General features: G+C 45.2%; 1 protein-coding gene across 2 annotated transcripts in view; it reads left to right on the forward strand.

The window, feature by feature from the left end:
• The window catches only part of LOC137627869 (adenylate cyclase type 2-like), a 139,099-nt gene that overhangs the window by 88,189 nt on the left and 35,391 nt on the right, over positions 1–15,519 (forward strand). The gene's annotated exons all lie outside the window — the stretch shown is intronic.

Consider the following 15,519-nt stretch of genomic DNA (forward strand, 5'->3'; position numbering starts at 1 on the left):
ATAATCCTCTCTCTGAGGGAGTAATAGCTTTCATCCTTCGACAGGTACCTTAAAGAGTGGTCAAGTCTTGTATATCTACTGTAGAATATTTTTCAATATTAAACTTACCCGATAATCATGTAGCTGTCAACTCCGTTGCCCGACAGAATTCTACGGAAGGGATACGCCAGCGATCGCTATACAAGAGGGGGGTGTACTCACAAGCGCCACCTGTGGCCAGGTACTGCAGTACTTCTTGTTGACACCACTTCAATTTTTCCTCTGTCGTGCTTCCGGCAAGACGTTCATGGATACGCTTATAATTTTGGAGTCTTGTTCACGGTTTTTGGTGAAGTATTGCTCTAAGATTTCAGCTTTCGCTATTCAGGAAGTTTTATTATTAGCTTAGCTAGCTTTTGGAATTAATTTGATTAATTATGGTGACGAAGAGAGTATGAACTCTCTTTCACCTTTAAATGGCCGACCCTTCCCTTAGACGGAAGTGTTGGTGTCTAAGAGAGTATAGACTCTCTTTCTTAATTTTGCTTAACAAAAGTTATAGATTTATTTTTTTTTTTTTTTATCTCTCCGCCTTTTATAGGCCTCTTCGATTAACTTCCTTTTATTATAAACTTATTAAAATTAATTTTTATATTTGTTTATATTCGACCTTTCCTAATAGTAGGCGGTCTTTTCTTGGTACCGAAGTTAATTAACATTGAGCCCGTCATTTCGGTTTTACCTGTTAACATATTATGCTATTTTAATGTTTTTGAAAGAATTTCTTTGATAGTCTCGTACTGTTTTCAAAGTTGAACTAACGTTTTGTTTTGTCTCCGCAGTTGTTGACGTTCAGAACGTTCAACTTGCGCTCTATCGTTACGATAGAGAGAGAATTTTCACGGTGTCACGTTGCAGTAAGAGTAACCGTTTTTAGCGTTTTGTTCATTCTTTCTTAGCTTAATGGTTTTAATTCTAATAAAGGAACTTTTTATTTGGGAAATATTCCAGTTTTTTTCCTTTAACAATAATATGTTTTAACGATATATATGATTGGGCTCTTCTCTCAGGTTCTAAGTCAAGAGAGAGAGAGAGAGAGAGATAGAGACGGAGGGAGAGAGAGCTGGATAAACGTTTCGTTCAAGCGAGTAACGTTGTTATCGTTTTTGCTCTTCTCCCTAGTCTCTTTAGGGGAAGAAGGTAAACGTTTCATGAGTTTTATTCTTGTTCTCAAGCTTTATGCGGTGAGAGATTTTAAACGTAGTTTATTTGATCTAGTGTTTAGTCTCTTTCCAGCCACTGAATTATTTATCTTTCATTAGATTTTTCTGTTACATTGTAATTCTGTTTTCGCAATTACTAACTTTTAAGGAAGGATAGAATTGCGTGTTTCAGGTACAAACCACTTAAAGTTTCGAGTTCAGTGAAATAAGTGCAAACAGAAAATCAAAAGTGATAAGTGATTAGCGCAAAGTGTGTCAGTGTTGTGCGTGAGGGTACTTCTGTGCGTGCCAGTCGTCCTCCCAGTCCGGGACCTCTTGCAAGCTCCCAAGCCCAGGGGAGAAGCAATGTCGAAGGGCAAAAGGGTTCGGCAGGCCTTGATCGGCGCACAGAAGTATCCTCGGTGGTTGCGGGCGTGTCTTACAGAGACCGTCACTCCCACCCGCAGACGATTGAGCCCGTCTTTTACTCTTCTGCAGAAGAAATGTCAGGGAGAAAACGCTAGACTCAGGTCTCAAGACCTCTCAAACGCAAAGTCCAGACCTCAAGAGTTCTACAACTTGGTTGCAGTCATTGGATTAGCTCTGACTCTCCGCAGTCATCAGGTGACTGCACACCTCCTAAGAGAGGTAAGGTGATGCCGCAACAGACCTCATCTTCTGTTAAGGCTTTGCCTCAGCAGACCTTAGCGTCTGTCGACCCCAAGATGACTTTGCTGCAGTCCATGCAGTCACAGCTTGCGGTCTTAATGCGTGAGTGTCAGGCTGAGAAGGTTACACCTCCTCCTGCGATCGCTCCGCCTCACTGCAGTCCAGTCTGCCAGGCGTACGAAGTTGAGGTTCCTCAGGATACCTTACCGCGTACTGAGTTGCCAGTTACCAGCGGTGTGCAGCAACCTCCGCCTTCCTTAAGGCAACCTCAGCAATGGGAGCAGGAGTCTTATGCCTTACTTCCTCCGCTTCCGCCTGCGGTTCCACCAGCGAGGCATCAATCTCTTGAGGTACGACAACCTCTTCCATCCATGAGGCAGCCACCTCAGCACTCGCTGCAGCGACCTCAACCCTCCTCAAGGCGAGAGCCTCAACTCCTTAGGCTAGCACCTCAGGAACCTCAACTCGCGAGACAAGAACTGCGTTCTGCGCAGCCGCTACCTCAACTCTCGCAGCTCACACCTCAGGAACCTCAACTCGTTCCTCAGGAACCTGCTACTGCGCATCCGCTACCCTTACAGCAAGCGCAACTCTTGAGACAAGAAACTCATGCTAGGAGTCAGCCACCTCAACGCATGCATCTGCCACTTTCTCCTCAACTTGAGCCTCTTCCCATTCAACTTTGAAATAACAAATGACAATAATAACACCTCATTACTTTCATAACTTGCATTTGTAATCATATACATGTATGCCTACACAAACATTATGATAATGGAGGTTATTCGTATTACTTAAATTAAAAAATATATATGTATTCCTTGCAATATATTTTTAACAAATCGCAAATATGGCAAAATATCTTCAAAACAAATGAATCATGAGTTATGAATGTAATGTAAATATTATGTTGATATTAAAACCCCATGCAAGCATGCATGAAGTAATGCAGTGTTGCCAACAGGGCGAGTTTCCCTGTCCTGAGGTGAAGTAGATTATAGATCGTATATTTAGTGCAGCTTAATTCTACGATTATCATGCCTGCTATCAAATTCATCAACAAAACAGTCTAAATCAATTCCCTCGGCACGTGCACTTTCAATGGACAGTAATGCAATATTACTCAATCTAGCACTGGTCATGGAATTTCTGAGAAATGTTACACGCCATGCAACATGCTCTGCTTCTCTTACAGCATGCTCTACATACAGCATGCTCTGCATACAGCATGCTCTACATACAGCATGCTCTGCATACCTTACCGCATGCTTCTCAGTCACACATCTTTGGTTGTTGCCAACTCACTAGACTGTCAAGCAGTTTCATAACGTTGCCTTCTAGTCTGCTGCTTTTGCACCAGTGAAACCCTCACTGAGAGAACTTAGCTTTTCTCGGATATGGTCCCTGTAGATGAGAAAGTGCTTTTCTCCCTCCTTCTGATATTCCCTTGAGGACTCTGTCATTTGGAGAGGAGCCTTTTGCTGCGTAGCCTCCTATGGACTTTTATTTAAGCATAACATGCTTCCAGGGAAGGTAATGGTTCCACTTCAGTTGCTAACCCCGTCTGTTACCACACCTGCTCCCATAGACCTTGAGCTGTGTTGCAAGACATGCAGTCCAAGCTTAGTCCTTGTTAGAGGATTTTTTGTTTACGGAGTCAGTGTGTCACTGGGAAGACGTTCAACAACCAGCAGAAGTGACTTGTTGTGACGCAGTGCGGCAACCTCAGCAACCCGATAAGGAGTTGTCTATACGACCCAGACAGTCTAGACAGCTTCGGGTTGTCACTGTACTTCCTCGCTTCCCCATGGTTGACAGTTCACAGACTGTGCAGCAGTACCATGATCTTGTGTCCGGCTCCGTCAGACGACTGGCTTTTAAGAGCTCCCACAAGTCGTCGCTGTCTGGAGATTCTCAGATGGACTATGGATCTGACCAAGGAACTGGGCCTCCTGGTCAATTTTGAGGAGTCTCAGCTCGTCCCATCCCAGACCATTGTCTACCTGGGTATGGATCTTCAGAGTCGAGCTTTTCGGGCTTTTCCGTCGGCCCCAAGGATCTTCCAAGCCCTAGAATGCATCCAGAGCATGCTGAGAAGGAACCGATGCTCAGTCAGGTAGTGGATGAGTCTAACAGGGACACTTTCATCGCTGGCCCTGTTCATCGTGTTAGGGAGACTCCACCTCCCCCCCCTTCAGTATCATCTAGCTGCTCACTGGATAAAGGACATGACGCTAGAGACGGTCTCAGTTCTTGTTTCCGAAGAGAGGAGGTCTTCTCTCGCGTGGTGTAAGAACAGCTTTCTTCTCAAGGAAGTCTACTTTTGGCTGTTCAGAAACCCGACCGCCGTCTCCTCTCGGACGCATCAGACACGGGCTGGGGTGCGACTTTGGACGGACAGGAATGCTCGGGAACATGGAATCAGGAGCAAAGGACACTTCACATCAATTGCAAGGAGTTGTTGGCGGTTCTTCTGGCCTTGATAAACTTCAAGTCCCTCCAGCTTAACAAGGTGGTGGAGGTGGACTCTGACAACACCACAGCCCTGGCTTACATCTTCAAGCAGGGAGGGACTCTTTCGTGGAAGTTGTTCTAGATCGCAAGGGACCTCCTCATCTGGTCAAAAGATCGAAAGCTCACGCTGGTAACGAGGTTCATTCAGGGCGGTATGAATGTCATGGCAGATCGCCTCAGCCGGAAGGGTCAGGTCATCCCCACAGAGTGGACCCTTCACAAGAGTGTTTGCAGCAGACTTTGGGCCCTGTGGGGTCAGCCAACCTTAGATCTGTTCGCTACCTCGATAACCTAGAGACTCCTGTTGTATTGTTCTCCGATTCCAGACCCAGCAGCAGTTCACGTGGATGCTTTTCTGCTGGATTGGTCCCATCTCGACCTGTATGCATTCCCGCCGTTTTAGATTGTCAACAGGGTACTTCAGAAGTTCTCCTCTCGCAAAGGGACACGGCTGACGTGGATTGGCTCCGCTCTGGCCCGCGAGAGAATGGTTCATAGAGGTACTGCAATGGCTGGTCGACATTCCCAGGACTCTTCCTCTAGGAGTGAACCTTCTACGTCAACCTCACGTAAAGAAGGTACACCCAAACCTCCAAGCTCTTCGTCTGACTGCCTTCAGACTTTCGAAAGACTCTCAAGAGCTAGGGGCTTTTCGAAGGAGGCAGCCAGAGCGTTTGCCAGAGCAAAGAGAACATCCACTCTCAGAATCTATCAGTCTCAAGGGGAAGTCTTCCGTAGCTGGTACAAGACCAATGCAGTTTCCTCAACCAGTACCACTGTAACCCAGATTGCTGACTTCCTGTTACATCTAAGGAAAGTAAGATCCCTTTCAGCTCCTACGATCAAGGGTTACAGAAGTATGTTGGCAGCGGTTTTCCGCCACAGAGGCTTGGATCTTTCCACCAACAAAGATCTACAGGACCTCCCTAGGTCTTTTGAGACCTCAAAGGAACGTCGGTTGTCCACTCCAGGCTGGAATCTAGACGTGGTCCTAAGGTTCCTTATGTCATCAAGATTTGAACCTCTCCAATCAGCCTCTTTTTAGGACCTCACATTAAAAACACTTTTCCTCGTGTGCTTGACAACAGCTAAAAGAGTAAGTGAGATCCACGCCTTCAGCAGGATCATTGTTTTCACATCTGAAACGGCTACATGTTCCTTGCAGCTCGGTTTTTGCTAAACGAGCTTCCTTCACGTCCTTGGCCTAAGTCGTTCGAGATCCCAAGCCTGTCCAACTTGGTGGGGAATGAACTGGAGAGAGTACTTTGCCCAGTTAGAGCTCTTAGGTACTATCTAAAAAGGTCTTAACCTTTACGAGGACAATCAGAAGCCTTATGGTGTGCTATCAAGAAACCTTCTTTCCCAAGTTCTAAGAACTCAGTTTCTTACTATTCAGGCTTCTGATTAGGGAAGCACATTCTCATCTGAAGGAAGAAGACCTTGCTTTGCTGAAGGTAAGGACACATGAAGTGGGAGCTGTGGCTACTTCAGTGGCCTTCAAACAGAACCATTCTCTGCAGAGTGTTATGGATGCAACCTATTGGAGAAGCAAGTCAGTGTTCGCATCATTCTATCTCAAAGATGTCCAGTCTCTTTACGAGTACTGCTACACCCTGGGACCATTCGTAGCAACGAATGCAGTAGTAGGCGAGGGCTCAGCCACTACATTCCCATAATCCCATAACCTTTTAACCTTTCTCTTGAATACTTTTTATGGGTTGTACGGTCGGCTAAGAAGCCTTCCACATCCTTGTTGATTTGGCGGGTGGTCAATTCTTTCTTGAGAAGCGCCGAGGTTAAAGGTTGTGATGAGGTCCTTTAGTATGGGTTGCAGCCCTTGATACTTCAGCACCTTAGAGTTGTTCAGCCTCCTAAGAGGAACGCTGCGCTCAGTAAGGAAGACGAACTTATTTAAGGCAGAGTAATGGCTCAAGTCGACTTCCTTACCAGGTACTTGTAATTTCATTGTTATTTTGAATAACTGATAATATGAAATACGGGATACTTAGCTTCTTGATATACATGTACACTGGTTTTCACCCACCTCCCTGGGTGTGAATCAGCTACATGATTATCGGGTAAGTTTAATATTGAAAAATGTTATTTTCATTAGTAAAATAAATTTTTTAATATACTTACCCGATAATCATGATTTAATTGACCCACCCTTCCTCCCCATAGAACCAGTGGACCGAGGAAAAATTGAAGTGGTGTCAACAAGAAGTACTGCAGTACCTGGCCACAGGTGGCGCTTGTGAGTACACCCCCCTCTTGTATAGCGATCGCTGGCGTATCCCTTCCGTAGAATTCTGTCGGGCAACGGAGTTGACAGCTACATGATTATCGGGTAAGTATATTCAAAAATTTATTTTACTAATGAAAATAACATTTTTCCAATTTAGTCTCAGTGATCCTGAATATTTTTTTTTAAATTATGTAACAACTAAACTATACACTTAGTATTATTATTATTATTATTATTATTATTATTACAAGCTAAGCTACACCCTAGTTGGAAAAGCAGGATGCTATAAGCTTAGGGGCTCCAATAGGGAAAAATAGCCCATTGAAGGAAGGAAATAAGGAAATAAATAAACCACAAGGGAAGTAAACTATTAAAATAAAATATTTTAAGAACAGTAACAACACTTAATTAAGTAAGAACGTTAAAATACATCTTTCATATACAAACTATAAAATAATAAAAATAAAAAATAAACATTAGGAAGAGAGATAAGATAGAAATGTGTGCTGAGTGCACCCTCAAGAGAACCCTAACCCAAGACAGTGGAAGACCATGGTACAGAGGCTATGGCACTACCCAAGACTAGAGAGCAGTGGTTTGATTTTAGTGTCCTTCGCCTGGGAGAGCTGCTTACCAAAGCTAAAGAGTCTCTTCTACCCTTGCTATGAGGAAAGTAGCCACTGAACAATTACAGTGCAGTAGTTAATCCCTTGTGTGAAGAAGAATTGTTTGGTAATCTTGGTGTGGTCAGGCTTATGATGACAGAAGAGAATGTGGAAAGAATAGGCCTGACTATTCAGTGTATGTGAAGGCAAAGGAAAAATGAGCCATAACCAGAGGGAAGGATCCAATATAGTACTGTCTGGCCAGTCAAAGGACCCAACAACTTTAGTGGCAGTATCTCAATGGGATATTGGGTATTTTCTCTAGATCTATAAATCTTTGCAGAACAAGGACTTTATAGTACAGTAATTCCCAGATAACTGATATGGTCTGTGACCTCTAGTTAGTCCAAATTTTATTTTCCTTGAAATTTTCTCCAAAATCTGTCAGTTCCTATAGCTCATGTCAAAATAATTATTTCTCTATAGGTAAAGAAACCCATTTTTCAATATTAAACTTAGCCGGTGATTATATAAGCTGCAGCTCTGCTGCTCGACAGAAAACTCTACGTTCAAAATCTGCCAGCGATCGCTATGCAGGTAGGGGGTGTACATCAACAGCGCCATCTGTCGTGCAGGTACTCAGTACTCAATGTAAACACAGAACTCAATTTTCTCTGTCGTGCTACCGGCAAGACCTACTAATTCGCTGTTGCTAACTGGATTGGTTTTCACATCTTTTTGGTGAAGTACACATTTCTAGTTTTGAGCTTTCGCTTTGCAGGCTTTATCTTCAATACATCCTTGTATTCTTTTGTTGATATCGGATTATTTGTTGATGACTTTGGATAGTTTTTGAATTCCCCTTTGACTAATTCAAAATGGCTGACCCTTCTCAAGTCCCTAAATTCAGGAAGTGTAATGCTAGGGACTGTTCAAGGCGTCTTCCGAAGGCCTCTATCGATCCTCACACCGTTTGTTCCAATTGTCGGGATAAAACCTGTCAATTGGAAGATCGATGTGAGGAATGCGTTGGGCTTTCGGAATTCGATTTTATCGAATTCCAGAAATATACACGTAGGCTAGAGAGAGATAGAGTCAGGAGAAGTTCGTCTCGCTCCGTTGAATTTTCCTCTCCTCATGCCCCACAACCTATTCCTTCCCCTGTAGTGGTTGCTCCTGATCCCCCTTCTAGCACTCAAGAACCTTCGATGGCAGATATGATGCGTGCCATCCAAGCTCTGGGTGAGAGAGTCGAGTCCTTGGCTAGTGACCGCAACCAGCTCATGGCGGACGTCAAGGAGCTGAAGTGTAAGAGTGCAGTGGGTAGTGATAAAGTGAGTGATAGTGTTGTGGATAGTGTTGCGCTTGAGGGTTCGTCTGTTCGTGCCTGTCGTCCTCCCAGTCCGGGACCTCTTGCAAGCTCCCAAGCCCAGGGGAGAAGCAATGTCGTACGACCAAAGGGTTCGAGAGGCTTTAATCAGCGAACAGACGTTCCCTCCGTGGTTTCGGGCGTATCTACCCAAGATCGCCCCACCCACACAAAGACGAGAGAGCCCATTTATTCCTCGTCTGCGGAAGAGGTTTCTCGTAAGAAACCATGGACCAAGGTCTCGCGGCCTCTTAAGCGCAAGTCGGTCCCTTCCGCGCAAGTCCAACGGCCCAGTTGTAGCCACTGGGTCAGTTCGGACTCGCTGCAGTCTTCCGACGACTGCTCACCTCCTAAGAGAGGCAAAGCGGTACCGCATCAGGCAGTCACACTGTCTGTTGCCGCACCTGCTCCTGTAGACCCTAAGTGGTCTTTGCTGCAGACCATGCAGTCTCAGTTAACGTCCTTATGCAGGACTTTCGTGCGGAGAAGGTTGACGCTGCACCAACCTCTAGCCTACAACCACCCACGGTTGTGCGTCCTGTGGACGCTGAGGCGACCTTCGGCCGCACTCCAGCTGAGAGAGTCCCGCCACCCATGCGCTGCCAGCCGCATGTTGACGTTCAGCGACGCACGGAACCTTCCGTTGACGTTCGCGAGGTACAACAACAGTCTAAGTTGTTTTGTTTTGACGCGGTGCGTCAACCTCCGCAACCCAGTGTGGTTACCTCTGCTCGCCCACATCAGACTAGACAGTCTGGAGTAGACGCTATGCGTCCCCGCGCTGCTATGGTTGTTGCCAGTTCACAGACTGGGCGACAGTTCCATGACGTTGCGTCCGGTTCAGTCACGCGTGCACCCGTGCTGCCGGACTCAGCTGACCAGCCGATTCCTACTCCTTTGCCGCTTCCTCCTCAATTCTCAGATGATGGACTCTGATGATGACGACGCGGCACACATTGATGACCCACATACGGACCTTGACGAACCCAAGACCACGCAACCCTCTTTGGACTTTAGGAAAGTTCTTGCTCTGTTCAAAGAGATGTATCCGGACCAGTTTTTTCTGCGGCTCCACGCTCCCCTCCGTCAGAGTTTGCTTCAGGTACGCAGTCATCCGTGCCTGCCTTTACGAAACTCGTCCTCGCCCGCTCGTCCAAGAGAGCTTTACGAGTTTTAGGAGATTGGATGCAGTCCAAAAAGGACCTAGGGAAGACAACGTTTTCGTTTCCCCCTGCGAAACTCTCTTCCAGATCGAGCGTCTGGTATGCCACGGGAGAAGTTCTCGGCTTGGGAGTTCCTGCCTCTGCCCAGGGCGACTTCTCAAGCCTGGTAGACTCTCCCCGCAGGCTAGCCATGAGACGCGCTAAGATATGCTGGTCTCCTACGGACCTAGACCATCTGTTGAAAGGAGTGTTTAGAGCCTTCGAGGTCTTTAACTTTTTGGACTGGTGTATGGGAGCTTTGAGCAGGAAGATCTCCCCGTCTGACAAGGAATCTTCCTTGCTCATAATGTCCTGCATGGACAAGGCCATACGGGATGGATCTAGTGAGCTTGCGGCTTCGTTCGTATCCGGGGTCCTCAAGAAACGGGAGAACCTTTTCTCCTTCCTGTCAGCTGGAGTAACACCGTGTCAGAGATCAGAACTTCTGTTTGCTCCTCTCTCAAAGTGCCTTTTTCCAGAGGACTTGATTAAGGAGATTGCTGCCTCTTTGATTCAGAAGGACACCCATGACCTGGTTGCGTCCTCTGCCCGCAAAGCCACCCCTTTGCCTACCTTGTCAAGACCCAGGATGGACACTCCAGCGTCCAGATTCATTCCGCCCTTTCGTGGCAGAGCCTCCAGCAGAGGAGGTGCTCGTGCCGAAGGGAGACGTGGGAAGAAGAAAGGTACCAAGTCCTTTAAAGGCAGAGTCTGACTGCCTCCTTCTTCAGACAGCAGTGGGAGCCAGACTCAAGAACTTCTGGCAGACCTGGGAGGAAAGAGGCGCAGATGCACAATCTGTGAAGCTGCTCAGAGAAGGGTACAAGATCCCGTTTGTACGCAAACCCCCTCTAGCAACGTGTCCCATCGATCTCTCTCCTAGGTACAGAGAGGAAGACAAGAGACGAGCTTTGAAGCAGAAGGTGTCTCTCTTACTAGAAAAGGGAGCGGTAGTCAAAGTCCGGGACCATCAATCCCCGGGCTTCTACAACCGTCTCTTCTTAGTGGTAAAGAAGACAGGAGGGTGGAGGCCGGTGCTAGACGTCAGTGCGCTGAATGTTTTTGTCACAAAGCAGACGTTCGCCATGGAGACCACAAAGTCCGTTCTAGCAGCGGTCAGAAAGGAAGACTGGATGGTCTCTTTAGACCTAAGGGACGCATACTTTCACGTCCCCATCCACCCAGACTCCCAACCTTTTCTGAGGTTCGTTTACGAAAAGGTTGTCTACCAATTTCAAGCCCTGTGCTTTGGCCTAAGCACAGCTCCTCTTGTGTTTACGAGGCTGATGAGGAATATAGCCAAATTCCTTCATTTAGCGGACATCAGAGCCTCCCTCTATTTGGACGACTGGCTTCTAAGAGCCTCTTCCAGTCGTCGCTGTCTGGAGAATCTAAAGTGGACTCTAGATCTGATCAAGGAATTGGGTCTCCTGGTCAATATGGAAAAGTCTCAACTGGTCCCATCCCAAACTATTGTGTATTTAGGGATGGAGATTCACAGTCAAGCTTTTCGGGCTTTTCCGTCGGCCCCCAGAACAAGTCAAGCCCAGGTATGCATCCAGAACATGCTGAAGAAGGAACGATGTTCAGTCAGACAGTGGATGAGTCTGATAGGGACGCTATCATCCCTGGAACAGTTCGTTTCGTTAGGGAGACTACACCTCCGTCCCCTTCAATTTCACCTAGCTGTTTACTGGAAAAAGGACAAGACGCTAGAAGCGGTCTCGATCCCCATTTCCGAGAAGATGAAGTCGTCCCTGACTTGGTGGAAGGACAGTATCAGCCTCAGAGAGGGTCTGCCCCTGGCTGTTCAGACCCCCAACCACGTTCTCTTCTCGGACGCATCGGACACGGGCTGGGGTGCGACATTAGACGGTCAGGAATGCTCGGGAACTTGGAACTCGCATCAAAGAACGTTACATATCAACTGCAAGGAGCTACTGGCAGTTCATCTGGCCTTGAAAAGCTTCAAGTCCCTCCTTCAAGGCAAAGTGGTGGAGGTGAACTCGGACAACACCACGGCTTTGGCGTACATCTCCAAGCAAGGAGGGACCCATTCTATGACGTTGTACGAGATCGCAAGGGACCTCCTCACCTGGTCAAAAGATCTAAACCTTTCTCTAGTAACGAGGTTCATCCAAGGCAACTTGAATGTCATGGCGGATTGCCTCAGTCGGAAGGGACAAATCATTCCAACAGAATGGACCCTACACAAGGATGTGTGCAAGAGACTGTGGGCCACATGGGGCCAGCCTACCATAGATCTCTTCGCAACCTCGATGACCAAGAGGCTCCCAATATATTGCTCACCAATCCCGGACCCAGCAGCAGTTCATATAGATGCCTTTCTACTGGATTGGTCACATCTAGACCTATATGCATTCCCCCCGTTCAAGATTGTCAACAAGGTACTGCAGAAGTTCGCCTCTCACGAAGGGACAAGGTTGACGTTAGTTGCTCCCCTCTGGCCCGCGAGAGAATGGTTCACCGAGGTACTTCAATGGCTGGTGGACGTTCCCAGAACTCTTCCTCTAAGGGTGGACCTTCTACGTCAGCCACACGTAAAGAAGGTACACCAAGGCCTCCACGCTCTTCGTCTGACTGCCTTCAGACTATCGAAAGACTCTCTAGAGCTAGAGGCTTTTCGAAGGAGGCAGCCAGGGCGATTGCTAGAGCAAGGAGGACATCCACTCTTAGAGTCTACCAGTCGAAGTGGGAAGTCTTCCGAAACTGGTGCAAGTCAGTATCGGTATCCTCGACCAGTACCTCTGTAACCCAAATAGCTGACTTCCTATTATACCTGAGGAAAGAAAGATCTCTTTCAGCTCCCACTATCAAAGGTTACAGAAGCATGTTGGCATCAGTCTTCCGTCACAGAGGCTTAGATCTTTCCAACAACAAAGATCTACAGGACCTCCTCAAGTCTTTTGAGACCACGAAGGAGCGTCGTTTGGCTACACCTGGTTGGAATTTAGACGTGGTACTAAGATTCCTTATGTCAGAAAGGTTCGAGCCGCTACAATCAGCCTCCTTTAAAGATCTCACTTTAAAGACACTTTTCCTGGTTTGCTTGGCCACAGCTAAAAGAGTCGGTGAGATTCACGCCTTCAGCAGGAACATCGGATTTTCATCTGAAACGGCTACATGTTCTTTACAGCTTGGTTTTCTAGCCAAAAACGAGCTACCTTCTCGTCCTTGGCCGAAATTGTTCGATATTCCAAGCCTTTCAAATATGGTTGGAAATGAACTAGAAAGAGTCTTATGCCCTGTTAGAGCTCTTAAGTTCTATTTAAGACGAACTAAACCTTTACGAGGACAGTCAGAAGCTTTATGGTGTTCTATTAAGAAACCTTCTTTGCCTATGTCAAAGAATGCCTTATCCTATTATATCAGACTGTTGATACGAGAAGCTCATTCCCATCTGAGTGAGGAAGACCAAGCTTTGCTGAAGGTAAGGACACATGAAGTTAGAGCTGTCGCAACTTCAGTGGCCTTTAAACAAAATAGATCTCTGCAGAGTATAATGGACGCAACCTATTGGAGAAGCAAGTCAGTGTTCGCGTCTTTTTATCTTAAAGATGTCCAGTCTCTTTACGAGAACTGCTACACCCTGGGACCATTCGTAGCAGCGAGTGCAGTAGTGGGTGAGGGCTCAACCACTACATTCCCCTAATTCCATAACCTTTTTAATCTTTCTCTTGAAATGTTTTTTATTGTTGTTTTTGGGTTGTCCGGAAGGCTAAGAAGCCTTTTGCATCCTGGTTGATTTGGCGGGTGGTCAAATTCTTTTCTTGAGAAGCGCCTAGATTAGAGGTTTTGATGAGGTCCTGTAGTATGGGTTGCAACCCTTGATACTTCAGCTCCTAGGGGTCGCTCAGCATCCTAAGAGGATCGCGAGGCTCCGTAAGGAAGACGTACTTAAAAAGGCAGAGTAATTGTTCAAGTCGACTTCCTTACCAGGTACTTATTTATTTTATGTTTGTTATTTTGAATAACTGCTAAAATGAAATAAAAAATCCTTAGCTCATAATATGTAAACAATTATTGCTGGTCTCTACCCACCCCCCTGGGTGTGAAACAGCTTATATAATCACCGGCTAAGTTTAATTTTGAAAAATGTTATTTTTATAATAAAATAAATTTTTGAATATACTTACCCGGTGATTATATATTAAAGGACCCTCCCTTCCTCCCCAATAGAGACCCAGTGGACCGAGGAGAAAATTGAGTTCTGTGTTTACATTGAGTACTGAGTACCTGCACGACAGATGGCGCTGTTGATGTACACCCCCTACCTGCATAGCGATCGCTGGCGGATTTTGAACGTAGAGTTTTCTGTCGAGCAGCAGAGCTGCAGCTTATATAATCACTGGGTAAGTATATTCAAAAATTTATTTTATTATAAAAATAACATTTTATAATCCTGAATCTATCTTAACCTCACCAAATTGTCCCTGAAGGATGTGAGCAGAAATCAGACTAATTAGTCTATCTATCTAAACATGAAGAAATAGTACCCAAAGGATGTTAGTGGAAGTCAGACTTCTCTGTCTCTCCCGTCATAGATATTTATCTATAACAGGAATTCGGATAGCAGGTGAGACAGAATTTCAGTTCCACTCCATGTCAGTGTTCAAATGGTTTCCTATAAGGAACAAGACCTCTTTGGTGTTGGAAAAACTTCCATGCTATTGTTACCCAGTCCCGACTGGAAAAAAGAATTGCCCAAATGCTTGGAGCTCCAGCCTGTATGCCATTATTTTCAGCCAAAATTCAATGGCTAGGCATTTAGTATTGCCTATTCATCTTATCATCAACTGAGGAAACATTTCCAAAAATTATTAACAGGTGAAAAAATCACTTGCATAGGTCCCACTTTAACCTTATCCATGAGAACCCAGAAGTGTAGATCACTAGTTTCCAGATAATATTTAAGAGTTGAAAGTGTTCAACAAAGACAAAATTAAATCCAACTCTTAATATCAATATCATGTCCATTGCTGTTCCAAATTAGTTTATCTGGTAGGGGTTCTTCAGATCTCTTGGCATTTGATAAGGAAAGTCAACAAAAAGTGCTGTATTTAGTCTTCTATGTAATTATCTTTAACTTTTAAAGAGTTTAGTTAAACCTTTTTTTCCAAATCCAGGTTACTTGGACCTCTTGTCACTGCACCTATATTTGTTTATTGTCTTTTAGATAAGATAAGAAGCTTATTTTTCCACACTTGACTGATGGGTCTATACTGAATCTCCAAGGAGCTGACTTAGACATTACAGAGTTTATTTATTCAGTAAGGTGACACAAGTTCAATATTCTTCCTTTATAATTGAAACCCTCTTTAATTTATATCTTTTGCAAGATATATATATCAGCTCTAGTTGTAGGGAGTTTATGGGATTTTAGAACTTCCATGGTAAGGTATGACTGTTATGAATCTAACAGGATGAGTAGACCAATTTCAGTTGAAGATCAACTGGATGAGGGATTTAACTTATTCATATTTAGTCATCCTTTAAGACATTAGGTTTCTGGAACTGATGCCCAAGTCCTCTTGTATATTTTTTCATTTAGGATTCTACAAACTTGAAATTTCAAGTCTTGATTAAATTTTACAGGTTCTTGTGATCTCGCCTTAAATAAACAGTTTTTTTTTTCCCATTTACAGTCTGTTCAGTTGCCTTTCTTAATTTCACATGTTCTCGTAAGGATCCTTAATCTTATACAACTAATTCT

Source organism: Palaemon carinicauda, chromosome 35 (assembly GCF_036898095.1).
Source record: "Palaemon carinicauda isolate YSFRI2023 chromosome 35, ASM3689809v2, whole genome shotgun sequence".
In the NCBI taxonomy this organism is placed as follows: domain Eukaryota; kingdom Metazoa; phylum Arthropoda; class Malacostraca; order Decapoda; family Palaemonidae; genus Palaemon; species Palaemon carinicauda.